Raw genomic sequence first — 14,569 nt, 5'->3', positions numbered from 1 at the left:
GCTTGGGATTCTGTGTCTCCTCTGCCCCTTCCCCAATCGTGCTCTCTCTCTCTCTCTCTCTCTCTCTCAAAATAAATAAAGAACATTAAAAAAATTTAAAAAACAAAAACAAAACCGAAACTCTTCCTTAAAGCAGCACTTCTAAGCTCACTGGATTTCCTTTCTAATGTTCCTCACAATTGGAAACAACCTTGTTTACTTGTTTACTCCTTTGTATGCTTATTGTTTGTCTTCCTCTATTAGCAAAGAAGATGTCTTAAGGCGTATTCCCCATTAAATTCCAGTACTCAGCACAGTGCTTGTTACATAGTATGCCCTCAGAAATATATGAAAATTAAGACCTGCTTATGATATATTATGCTTATACTTAATATGATGTTACATTAAAATGGAGAATGGCATTTAAGCATTTTTCTATGTTAATAAAATAACAAAAGCTCACTGCATTCTTTACTTTTTACAACTAAAAGTTACTTTCAGAACATATGAAAATGTAATTCACTAATTTGTTGATTATTCACAAATGTTGATTCCTCAAATGATTGTCCTAATTGGCATGGATTAGAGAAAATGTACATTATTTTTTCCCTATCTGGTAAATATTATTGCTGATTTAAGATTCCCAGTCTGCTCACACTGTCATAGATAATTACTTTTTCAGGGCAAAAATAGTAACATGAAAAAGTGCTCTATTTGATCTGTTATTATTCTTTACGGTTGTTTAAAATGACCAATCTCCATATCAGTTAGATACAAAAGATTGTCAACCAAGAGTCTAGCTGAATCTTTGTCCCTTTTTTTGTGATGAGGATACCTGTTGAGGACTTTTCAAGGATACTTTATAGCAGAATTAGGTTAACCAACCGCAGCCAGCATCCAAACTTCTTAAGCTCATTTCAGAACCATGGAACTCTTGAAAATTCTGCGCATGTTTAAATAAAACTAGTATGTTGCTTGGGTATTTGTAACTGTGCAAAAACATTCATTTCAACTTAAGACCATCTTTCCATCAGAAGCCATTCCTCACTTGGTTAGGAACGGAAGAGCAATATACACCTCTATGAAACCTCCATAGACATCTCAATCAACCTATTCCTCTTTTTCTTCGGTTAATTATTTCCTTATAGGTGCATTCCAGAATACACAGAAATACTTGACCTGTTTGAGTCAAGTAGGCAAGACATTTGCGCCTTTTGGCAAACACATCCAGGTTTACTTTCTCATCACCATTGTTGTTGATCAAGACAAGAATTTTTACCACCTGTTATAATGCCCAGCATGAACAGGATTGGCAGCTGACTTCTAAGGAGCACTTACTAAGTGCTGGTCACTCTCATTAATCTCTATTCATTATTTCACTTAACTATCCCTCAAAACTTTCAAAACAGCCACAATTATTATCCCCATCTTGCAGATAAGAAAAATGAGGCCCAGAACAGCTAACTAGGTTTCCCAGGGTCATATGCTGAGATTCAAGTCCAGCAACATGACTCCTGTCCTGCGCTGCTGGCCAATCCATTCTCACATTTCCAATGATGCCATCGCTGGTGCGTTCCTGTGCCCCGGGAGCAGCTCCCCCTTCTCAATGTCCCCGGCTTCCTCGCTGCTGTGCTCTAAGTGTCTCTCACAAACAGAAGAGTCCTGTGACTCACTGTGACATATTCAGAACTACAAAAAGACAGACACATTCATTTCTTCATCGTCCCATTTGCTGCATATGGGTCTCCTGGCTTTCCCCTCAACAGAAGCAGGAAGCACCTTCCTGTTCTGAACTTCTGAGTCTCTCTTCTTTCTTCCTTCCTCTTCTCTGGGAAGTAGGAAAAGACGGGCATGACACCACTTTCATAAGCCCAGAAAAGAAAAGGCCACTCATGTAGTGAAAAGAAATGCCACTCTGCCACTTATATCTCCTCCTTGCCATCACTTGTCTCCCAGGAAGTAGGGGAATGGAACGATGTTTAAATGAGACACCTTCACACCTTTTCTCAATCTCGCAGCTCAAGACAACTCCAAGGTCAATTTTCTTCCAGGCTTAACTTAATAACTACTTGGAACAAGGAGAGGAGAGAAGAACAATCTATTTTCTTCCACACAGATAAGCAAGCACGAAGGTTCATGACTGATTTAACATTTTGTATTTGGGTGCTGCTCTCAGCATAAAGGTGATAGAAATGACTACAAATTTATGTGTGGACATAAATAGAGATGCCATTTTAAGGTGTGATGAGCAAAAATCCTTCAGCCTTGGACCAAAGTCATTTTTTAATGAAATATTGACTAATAATTCTTCACTAAAGTAAGTAAAAATGTATCTCAAGAGACAAGAAACCAAGCTTTGTCCAGCTTAAGCCATCCAGTTCCACAAGTATATTCTTCCCACAAAGAAGTGTTTATCACAGGCTTGCACACAGTTTGGAGACACATTAAGAATTATATTTGTTTTCTTCTTTTTTCTGTTATCCTGTTTCTTTTACATACTTTTTTTAGTCATACACCTTTAGAGTCTATAATTTTTGAATTGTTTCTTACAAATACAAAGCCATTTCCATGTAAACAATTTGCTGTAATTCCAAAGTCTCTAGCAATATAAAAACAAATCAGTAACATAAATAAAGTAAAATCACTATAGGGAAGCCTGCCTAAGAAGTAAAACAATTCAGGTAAACCACGTTCCTGTGAGTTTGGGTGGGCAATCTTCCATTATACACACATGCATGCACACATGGCTGAATTGTACATATATATGTATAAACACAAACGATATGCATCTCTCTTCTTAATGTCATATCTTCTGCCACACTGTGTTACAAGATGGCAATAAATTCAAGTTGGATTAAGAAGTTTTCCATATCAACCCCTGAGGACAGCTGATTATAGGTCTGACCTTTTGAGATTCTGTGTATTTCCCACTTAATCAGTGCTAGAATGAGCTTCTGCTAAGTGGGATCTATAGGATTCCTATGGGAAAAGTGAAGCCATTTAAAAAATAATGAGCCTCCCTTCCACCCCCTCTCTCTTTCCATTTCGAGCTCTATTAGGCCATGTTAATAGTCTTCATCTAGGCTACACAGAAGCATAGCATAAGCGTATACTGTTTGCACTATGCAGGCAAGAAATGTGCTCAGAAAGATTTGGGGGAGTTCAGAACGTAAGTGACACTTTACAACAAGATAAAAAAAAAGTGTTACTTGACGTTTTACTGATGACAAAAAAAAAAAAAAAAAAAGTTGCAAAAAAGTCCTCTGGGGCTTTTAGGCTTCAGTATCTCAGATTTTGACAGTGTAATTGGTTCCCTGTTGCCTGAGCAATCATATAGAATTGGAACTATCTCCATTTTGTCTTGTTACAGTAACACACTTGATAGTTTAGGTATGATCTCACAAATACTCCAGTTTGGTCACCAGTTCATTTCTCAAAACCCACAATGTGGTGTGCGTGTGTGTGTGTGTGTGTGTGTGTGTGTGTGTGTGTGTTTTACACTCCCCTAATCCCATTCCCTAATACCCCTAATTTCCTTCCCCAACCTTCTGTGAAACTGAACAGCATAATAGATGTAATTAGACCTTCCGTAATAGGACCGAATGGAGCAAGCAATGAGACTCCTTCTAGGGAAGCAATCAGTACATTAGGTCCCCAGGACTGAAACCACTTTTAACAAGGTTTGGGGCTTAGGGAATGTCAGTCTAGGCTTCTATTGCTTCCCCAAGAGGAAGCTCTACCCTGAATGCAAATCTTCATTTACCATTTCCACAAAAGGAAGGAAAAGAACATTAGCTACCTTACTGCACACATAATAAAGCAAACTGGGCTGTTAATATTTTTTTTATTAGCAGTAAATCAACTGTTCACAAGTGCTCTAAACTATAAATGTGTATTTCATCAATATTGTAAAACCATTCCCTATGTTTTCATCACAAACTGTTGGAAGACGATAATACCAAATTGTGTCAAACAAAGGAAGCCTTTATGTTTTCAGAAGCATGCTGAACTCTTTCTATAAGGGAGTAAGATTCAGTCAAATAATATTCCTGACACATACATTTAAATAGTCAGTTTCAGTAACTATAGATATATTTACAGACTCAACACAACCTATTTGATATTATTCTATTCCATGGTACACTGAATTAAACTCCAGTGAAGAAAAATGTGCATCCTATTTATAGCATATAATGTACTTTACAAAGCCCCAAATGACAGGCTAGCCTAAAGAATAAAGTCCTTCATAACTGGCAACAAACCTTAAATTTTCTCATGTAAAATATATATGGTAAAATGCACCATTGGCTAACAGGATGAATGTCAATAATGATACCTAAAATTGTTTCAAATAATGGATTAGGTTAGATTTGAATATGTTTTTGGTAGCTCTGTTGTGGAAAACTTTCAAGATGCAGAGCTAAAACTGTCAAAAGTTACTTAAACAGCATGTAGAAGCCTTGCGAACCTTATGCCAAGTAAAAGAAGCCAGGCACAAAGGACTACATATTTTATTTTATGATTCCATTTATAGGAAATGTCCAAGATACCTATATCTATAAAGACAGAAAGTAGGTTAATGGTTGCCTAGGGTTTGGGGACATGAGAGATTGAGGAGTAAGGCTAAAGAGCAGTTGTGCAGATGTTCTACAATTGATTGCAGTGATGGTTGCACAACCTTGAATATACTAAAAAGAAACCACTGAATTTTATAATCTAAATGAGTGAATTATATAGAATGTGAGTTGTATCTCAATACAATCAAGATATTAGGAGTGTCCTGGAAAATCATAAGAATTTAATACTATAATCCTTGATCCTATTCTTTTAGTCCTTATTTCTTTTCTTCTATTAGACTCATCCAATTAACATATATATACACAAATATATACGAATAAATATATATGAATATATATATAAAAAATATATATATATATATATAAATATATGGGCTATCTTTTTATTAATGACATGAATTCAACTGTGAGACATTATTTTGGGCAAATTCCAAGTAGTTTTCATTTTACAAATATGTAAAGGGAGAGCTTGTTATACTACAGATTTGGGGATAACCTCAATACAAAATGTAGATGTGACTCTGTACAGAGGTAATGGTCAAATGGAGATACTGAGAAGACAGCAAGAAGTTTGCATATCACATCAAGGAAACATTGAAGTAACTCAGGAGGGATATTAAGCTCAGTTTGTGGAGAGTAGAAAGATTCTTAGATGGTGTAATATCTCAGCTAAATTCCAAAGGATAAAATATAAACGAGGTAAAAAAAAAATGGCAAGGAAAGTACTCAAGCAGTGGGATGATCAGATATTAAGACTGAAGATGGCACAGAGCATAGCACTGGTAGCACTATGCAACGTTCGGTATAAGTCAAGTCTAGAAGACAAGAAAGAGTGTAGTCAGAGAAGGTAACTGAAAGGTAAACAATCTAGATAATAAAAGTTCTTATAAGACCTGGAAAGAAGGTTGGAAACAGAAATCCAGTGAAGAGTTTTAAGCAGTGTAATGACATGATATGTTTTGTATTAAAGAAATACTACTCTGCCAACATTGTGAAGAATGAGTTGGAAGACTGCAATATAGGAGGCCAGTGAGACCAGCTTGGAAGATACTGTAAAATCCATATAGAGCTAATGATGATCTGGGTAGAAAATGGCCACAGAGTTAAAAAAAAAAAAGCAAATGAATTTGAAAGTAACTTAGGACATTGGATCTTTGAACTGATTGAATGGAGAGTGAACATGGAGAGGAAATTATTAAGAACAACCCCCAGGGGGAAAAGGAGAGAGAGAGAGAGAGAAAGAGAGAGAGAGAGAGAGAGAGAGAGAAACCATAAGAGACCCTTAACAATAGAGAACAAACTGAGACTTGATGGCAGGCAGGTGGGCTGGGGATGGGCTAAATTTGTGATGGGTATTAGGGAGGGCATTGTCCTATTGAGCACTGGGTGTTATATCTGTGATGAATCACTACTCCTGAAACCAATATTACAGTATATTTTAACTAACTACAATTTGAATAAAAATTCAAAAAATAAAAAGAATAACAACCACATTGCGGGTTTATGCCCTCATATTTTTTTAAATTAATAGGCTGCATTTTTAAGAAGTGTTAAAGTTACAGAACAAAAAACAGAGTTTCCATATGCCCCTGATCACAATTTCCTCTATTATTAATGTAGTCCATTAATATGACATGTTTGTTACAGTTAATTCATAATATAAATCCATTATTTCAGTTCTTAAAGTGCATGGTTTACATTAAGGTTCACCTTTGTACAGTTTCATGGGTTTTGCAAATTGCATAATGTCATGCATCCACCATTACAGTTTCATACAGAAGAGTTCTACTACCCTAAAAGTCACCCTATCCTCTCTATTCTGTTTCACTGATCCATTTGTCTATTCTTTCACTAATACCACACTATATTAATTATTGTAGCTTTACATTAACCCTTGAAGTTGGTTGGTGTCAGTCCTCTGACTTCGTTCTTCTTCATTAGCATTGTGTTGTCCACTCTGAGTCCTTTGATTTTCCATATGAACTTTAGAATCAGTTTATTAATATCCACAAAAGAACTTCTTGAAATTTTAAGTAGGATTGTATTGAATCTACAGATCAAGTTTGAAAGAATTGATAAGTTAACAATATTGAATATTCCTATTCATAAATATAGGCTGTCTCTCTACTTATTTAGATCTTCTTTGGTTTCTTTCATCAGAGTTTTGTAACTTTTTTTTGTATAGTTCCTTGCGTATTTTGTTAGCTTTGAATCTAATTATTTCATAATTTTTGGTCCTAATGTAAATGAGATCATGTTTTTAAATTTCAAATTCGAATTGTTCATTGCTGGTATAAGCAACTGACTTTTCTATACTAACCTTGTATCATGTAAACTTCTATAAATGCTTAGTAGTTCCAGAAGAGTTTTTGTTGATTCTTTGGTATTTATACATAGAGAGTCACATTGTTCATTTAAAAAAGACCATTGTATTTGTTCCTTCTCAACCCATATACCTTTATTTCCTTTTCTTGTCTAAATGAATTAGCTAGGATTTTTTTTTTAATTTTTTTTCAACGTTTTTATTTATTTTTTGGGACAGAGAGAGACAGAGCATGAACGGGGGAGGGGCAGAGAGAGAGGGAGACACAGAATCGGAAACAGGCTCCAGGCTCCGAGCCATCAGCCCAGAGCCTGACGCGGGGCTCGAACTCACAGACCGCGAGATCGTGACCTGGCTGAAGCCGGACGCTTAACCGACCGCGCCACCCAGGCGCCCCAATTAGCTAGGATTTTTAACAGACTGTTGAAAGGCAGTGTTGAGAGGGAATTTCTTTGCATCATTTCAGATCTTTAGGACAAAGCATCTGGTTTTTCACCATTAAGTATGCTGTTAGATTAGGTTTTTTGTATGTTTTCTTTGTCAAGTTTAGGAAGCTCCTTACATTCCAAGTTTGTTGAGACTCTTTATCTTGAATGGATTTTGAATTTCGCAAAATGCTTTTTCTGCATCTATTGATAGGACAGATGCTGTTTCTTCAACTTGATGTGAAAAATTGAATGACTTGATTTTCAAATGTTGAGTCAGCCTGGCCTACCTGGAATAAATCCCACTTGGCCATAAGCATATAATTATTTTATACGTTGATAGATTTACATGGTTAACCTTTTGTTGAGGATTTTTTTCATTTATATTCGTGAGAGCTACTAGTCTATAGTTTTCCTTTCTTCTAATGTCTTTTCTGGTTTTGGTCCTCATTTCTAAGCTAGAAATGTAGAGGAAAGCTCGAAATACATGTAGAAAGAGAAGTGTGTATGTATGTGTGTTTCCATGTGAATTCTCACTGGTTTTCTCTATTCTGTTTTCTCGCAGTATGTACTGACTGAAACTGGATTCTCTCCTAGTTCTGCAGCCTCTTCTGAAATTAGAAAATTAGAGCCACTAAGAACCTTGGCTCACAAATCTTGACACTCACCACAGACATAGATTTCTGGAGGAGTCTGTTTTCTTGAAACAGATCTGAGAAACAGATCTGGAAACAGACCTTTCCTATTCTAGTCTTCCCAAGGATGAATGATCCATATACACACATGCTTTACACAAACACGTATATGACTATCTAACGGAACTTTCTGCTCACATGCAAATTTTCCTGAGACTGCCCTCTCCTAATCTTTGATGAATTTAGCAAGAGGACTTGATACTGTATATGTTATTCCCCCCTTTCTTGTAAGTCATTCTTTATTGCTGTCTAGAAGGATAACTACATAGGTTAAAGGTACAAAAAGTAACACTGGATCATTAAAAACAAGTAATGTTCCTTGGCTGCCATATTTGTCTTTTATCTCCTTATCTGTACATAAATAATTTCAGAAAGCTGGAGTATTTTTGTCCTTTAATTGCCTCAAACAAGTCATTTTCGTATATGTTGATGCTGAGGAATAGAAACTACAAAATATGACATACATAATAAAGAATGAGAATTATTCTGCCTCTGGAATAAAACAGTGGTACCAAATTATATGTGCTAGCAGAACATAAATGAATACCATTAGACCTCTGTTTGGTCAAGGTCATCAAAGATTGGTGGGAGAACTGACAATGCAGGGCACAAATTTTATATTCCTGAATCTCATTTTATAATCAGATTTTAAAAAACTGTGGAGTACCACAGAAATAAATCAAATCCAACACACACAAATAAATCACAACTCATAAAACATGCACAGTAATGAAAAGAAAACAACATTCACCGGGAGAAGAAAAAACAGACAAAAATGATCCAAACAAACCTTTTATAAAAGCAGATGATTAGAATTAACATCTCAATTCAAATCACATGAAAACTTAACAATGATGTTTCTTTTATGCCCATTATGTACATTGTCATTGTATTTGGTTATTGTTCATGTAGCCTAGAAAGATTTCAATCATGGCCAATTGTTATAGCCTCTAAAATGTGAAGAGGTGAATGGAGTAAGAAGAGACTTAAATAATCTCAGTGTTTTTTCCAGAGAGCTTTAAGAGTAGATGTGCCCATCAAGAGGTTTAAGATGCTAGACAAATAGGATTGGGACAATAATAGCCCTCTGTGTTATCTATTACATTTTCTTTTAAAGGGTTTTCCCCCCTTTCTACTTCTCTCTCTCTTATTTTTAATAACCTCTTAGGATTTCATCAGTTAAAATCTATTTCTTTTTCTTTTCATACACATTGTCTCATAGTTTACTCTTGCAGCATTGATTTATAATCCTCGACTGCTATGACAAAGAACATTAACACATTAGTAAAATATCCCTTCTGCTTTCTAAAAGCATCAAAAAATTTCCTTTTAAATGAACTTAAGAAAACAATGGTTAATAAACCAACCACCTTACCTATTTCTTCTAAGAGATATGATACATATGCTCCCAGATCCCGAGTCACATATCAACTGAGGAGAATCCCAGCAATCCAATTCCAAATATCAGGGACTGAGACAAAGATTGGTTCAGTTGGGTCAAATGCCAATTCTAACTTGGACTAGAGGAATGATTCTGTCTAGCATGTACATGGGTTCAAGGTCCTACCACTGTGTGTTATATGTGTTTGACATTGAAGGAGTTGATATAGAAAGACATGATTGTGGGTCTCAAAGTTGCGGCTGGCAGAAGAGATCCCCACATGTAACCTGAAAAATATAAACTTTCTCACTGACGTCCATCTTACCAAAGTATTTAGATGACCATAAATCCTTTGGTAAACCACTTATTCTGTACTGGGTTTTTTCTATGAAGATAAGAAAATAAATACATTTATAGCTTAAGTCTCCATTATGTTTAGAAAATAACTAAATATCGACTCATTACCAGAACTGCCAACTATCACAGAGCCACTCACAGAATATAGTCTCACTATTTGTTAAATTAAAATAAAATTCTGGTAGGAAATTCTTTGTCTTCTTTCAATGTACCAAATTAATTCAGAAAAAAAGAATCATTAAGGAAACATTCTCTTGGCATAATACTCTCTAGGTCCATCCATGTTGTCATAAATGACACAATCTCATCCTTTTTATCTTCCTTAGACTGAAAAAGATAAATAACATATGATTTCACTCATATGTGGAATCTAAAAAAAAGAAAACCATCAAATGAATGAATAAACAAAAAGCAGAATCAGACTTATAAATAGAATAAACTTATGGTTGCCAGAGGGGTGGAGGGATAAGCAAAATGGGTGAAACGGAGTGGGAGATACAAGCTTCCAGCTATGGAGTAAGAAGGCACAGCATAGGGAATATAGTCAATGATATTGTAATAGCAATGTATGGTGACCAATGGTAGCTACACTTGCGGTAAGCATAGCATAAGTATAAGCTTGTTGAATCACTATGTTGTACACCTGAAACTAATGCAATGTTGTGTGTCAACTATACTCAGAAAGAAAAAAAAAACTTAAAAAAAAAAGAAAAAGAACTTCTTGTGGAGTTGTTGAACAGTACCCAGAATCATGATATAAATTCTAGACTCAGGGCACCTGGGTGGTTCAGTCAGTTAAGCATCTGACTTGGGCTTAGGTCATGATCTCTAGGTTCATGAGTTGAAGCCCGGCACTGGGCTCTCTGCTGTCAGTGTGGAGCCCACCTCTGATCCTGTCTACCTCTCTCTCTGCCCCTCCTCTGCTCATGCTCCTTCTCTTTCTTTCTCTCTCTCTCGATAAATAAACATGTAAAAAAATAATAAATAAATTCTAGACTCAAGACTTGTCATTTAGAAGGTCTTAATACTATTCAGATTGTATTTCAAAAAATAAAGTAAGTTTTTTATCATTTAGGAAATATATCAATTTTTTTTTGGAAATATATCAATTTTTAAAAACATGTTTAACTTTTGACTCCTTCTTAAAATGTTGAAAGAGAAACATTCCTACCATTATAATAAAAAAGTTTAATAACCTGAAAATTTGAAATGTCTACTGAAACCATGAGAAAGGTGGGGTTGTAGGCAAGCAATTAACTTGAAACCCAAGGGAAGAGGAAAGTCTGCAGGGAAAGAAAGGAAATAAACACTTGTTTGGCTGTGGTACATGTACACCATGTAAGCTACTAACTGGAAAATTATCGAGAGCAAGGAGGTAGGTAATCTCTGAGAGACAGCAAAACTGGGGTGCAGTAGGGTAACTATTGCAACAACAAAACCCAAAACTAACTCAAATCTTAACTAGATTAACTCACAGTTTAAAAAAGTGAACCGGTGAGTTGGTTGAGTGTTCAACCTCTGCTCAGGTGATGATCTTGTGGTCCGTGAGTTTGAGCCCCATGGTGGGGGAGGGGGGGTGAGGGGGGGCTCTGGAACCTGCTTCGGAATCTGTGTCTCCCTCTCTCTCTGCTCCTCCCCTGCTTGCACTCTCTCTTTCTCAAAAATAAATAAACATTAAAAAATTAGTTTAAATTTAAAAAGATATGCCCTTTTCTAGCCATAAGTACTAATTATTTCAGTTTCTACTGTCTTACAACAAATGTTCAGCTTTCTACCAAATATTACAAACAATCAAGGGCAAAAATTAAACACAATGTCAAGAGACAAAGCAATATATAAAACCAGACTCAGATCTGATCCCAATGTTTGAACTATTGGACAAGGAATTTAAACTATCTATGATTAATATGTTAAGAGATCTAAAAATAATATGATAGAATGGAATAAAAATAATTGAAATGGAACTCATAGCAGCAAACATGAATAATGCCATCCAGTAGACTCATTACTATGTTTCACAAAGTCAAGGAAATAATTAGTGAATTTGAAAATATGTCAATAGAAATCATCCACATTAAAACACAAAGAGTTGGGGCGCCTGGGTGGCGCAGTCGGTTAAGCGTCCGACTTCAGCCAGGTCACGATCTCGCGGTGCGTGAGTTCGAGTCCCGCGTCAGGCTCTGGGCTGATGGCTCAGAGCCTGGAGCCTGTTTCCGATTCTGTGTCTCCCTCTCTCTCTGCCCCTCGCCCGTTCATGCTCTGTCTCTCTCTGTCCCAAAAATAAATAAACGTTGAAAAAAAAAAAAATTTTAAAAAAAAAAACAAAAAAAAAACACAAAGAGTATGGGATGACTGGGTGGCTCAGTCAGTTAAGCATCCAACTTCAGCTCAGGTCATGATCTCACAGTTTGTGAGGCTCTGTGCTGATGGCTCAGGATTCTGTGTCTCCCTCTCTCTCTGCCCCTCCCATGCTCATGTACTGTCTCTCTCTATCTCTCAATAATAAATAAATGTTAAAAAATAAACAAATAAATAAAACATAAAGAGTAAAAAAAAAGTGGAAAAAACCACAGTATGTAAGACTGTAGAACAATATACACTGTTCTAATACCCATGTTACTAGAATTGCAAAAGAAGTGATAGAGGGGATAGATAAAATTATTTGAAGACATGATGGTTGTAAATTTTCCAAAATTAATCAACATACTAACAGTTCCCAGACCTCAGAAAATAATTACACACACACACACACACACATACACACACACACACACCAATATAACATCAAAGTAGACTTTGATAATAAATATTACTATGAATAGAGAAGCGTATTACATAATGATAACAGTTTCAACTCATCAGAAAGGCATAACCACTCTAAATATGCACACATATAACACCAGGACTTTAAAATACATAGAGCAAAAATTTCTAAAACTGGAAAAAAGGAGGAGAGAAAGCCACAATTATTGTTGAAGACTTCAACATCCTTCTCAGGAATCAAGAAATACACAGAAAATCAATTAGGATATAGAGGAACTGAACAATATAACAACCAATTTGGCTTCTCAGTTCTCTATTTTACTTTTTTTCAACCTTAGTAGATACAAAACAACTATAATCCTGCATATTATGCCTGCCCTACCTACAGTCTTGGGGGTCACTGACACTGCCCTAGGGACCCATAATCCAGTCAGAAAATGCATATCATTAATACTAACCAGGAAATATCCAAAATCCCCTCTAAACACATGTGACAAACTGCCAATCCTTTGGATGCCCTCAGTAAGGGGCAATGCTTCCTAGTGACCTCAGTTGCTGATAATTGCCAAGCCTTAGCCTATCTACTTCCAGCCAGGGAGGGTATCTGAGCCCTTAAAGTACCTCTGGCTACATGTGGATAGGCATTATGGGAAAAGATGTTCAAATAACCCCCAAAATAAAACAAGGTAAGTTTCTTAATAATACCACTCAATTTTGTGAGTAAATACTCCAGACACCTACTAACATTTTTTTCTTGGCTCTCAACAACTGCCTAAGATGTTTGGATATACATGTCTATCCAAGGGCTCCTTGTTTTCATTGTAGTTTGCCACATAGGCATATGTAGTTTGCCATAGGCATATGGCTTCCAAAATTATGCTTAAACAAATTCAAAGTCAATTGAATGAGACACAATACATTTCCATCATCAATCAAACATTGGAGTGAATTGTAATAGATAGATATCTGACTCTATTTTTGGTCTTTGATGACTGACACCTTTCAAGCCACATACCTTCCCTTCCCCTTTTGCCTCTTATTTGGGCAAACTAATAAAGAAAATCAGTCAGTCCCCTTGGTGCCCATAGAAAGTTCAAAGTACATAAACATGGGACATGAAGAAACCCTCACCCCAGATCCACACCCTACCTAGAGTCAAAACCAAGCAATCACACCACAACACCCCCCCCCCCAAAATTCTTGCCATTATGAACCAAACTGCATGTGACCTACTCTTCCATGAATTCCTTTTGAGAATGATAAATTTTCTTCCAAATTCTTTTGGTGTGTTTGGCATCATCAGCCTCAGCATCCAGCCCACAAATTGGAAGGGGTCTCTCTTTCTGTGGGGTGGCTATCATGGAATTAAACTAGAAATAAAATTATAGAAAGATATCTAGAAAATCTCTATTTACTTAAAAAATTAACACCATATTTCTCAATAATCATTGTTTCCAAAATCACAAGGGAAGTCAGAAAATATTTTGAATTAAATGAAAGTGAAGACATCAACAATTTGATGATACAGCTAAAGCAGTTCTTAGAGGTAAGTTTACAACATTTAATGATTACAGTAGGAAAGAGAATATATCTCAAATGAATAAGCTTCCTCCTTAAAAAAATAACTAAATACAGAAGGACAAATTACTAAAAGCAAAGAGAAGAAAAGATAATAAAAATAAAAGTAGAAATCAATGAAATTGAGAACAGAAAAAAGAGAAGCAATCAAACAGAAGGTTGGCTCTGTGAAAAGTTCAATAAAATTGATACATTTCTCACCAGACTGCCCAAGAAAAAGAGAGAAAATACAAATTACAAATATCAAGAATACACTTGATCTTAGCCAAAAGGCCGAGAAGCGATTACAAATATCAAGAATAAATGAAGAGACATCACTACAGACCCTAGAGATATTAAAGGACATTAAAGGACAGAGGAATATTATCAGCAATCTAGGGCCATAAATTCAACAACCTAAATGAAATAAACAAATTTTTTAAAGGACTAAACCACCAAATCTCACTCAAGGAGAAATTTAGACGATACTCAAAAATCTACACTATTATTGT

At 35.8% G+C, this 14,569-nt stretch overlaps 1 pseudogene; it reads right to left on the bottom strand.

Moving 5' to 3' along the window:
- Positions 1-14,232: 14,232 nt before the first annotated feature.
- Positions 14,233-14,363, bottom strand: LOC112868770 (U2 spliceosomal RNA; annotated as a pseudogene).
- Positions 14,364-14,569: the final 206 nt, after the last annotated feature.

The sequence above is a fragment of the Puma concolor genome, chromosome D4 (assembly GCF_028749965.1).
Source record: "Puma concolor isolate L17-30 chromosome D4, mPumCon1.1.hap2, whole genome shotgun sequence".
Lineage (NCBI taxonomy): Eukaryota > Metazoa > Chordata > Mammalia > Carnivora > Felidae > Puma > Puma concolor.
This window is presented reverse-complemented; position numbering and strand designations above follow the sequence as displayed.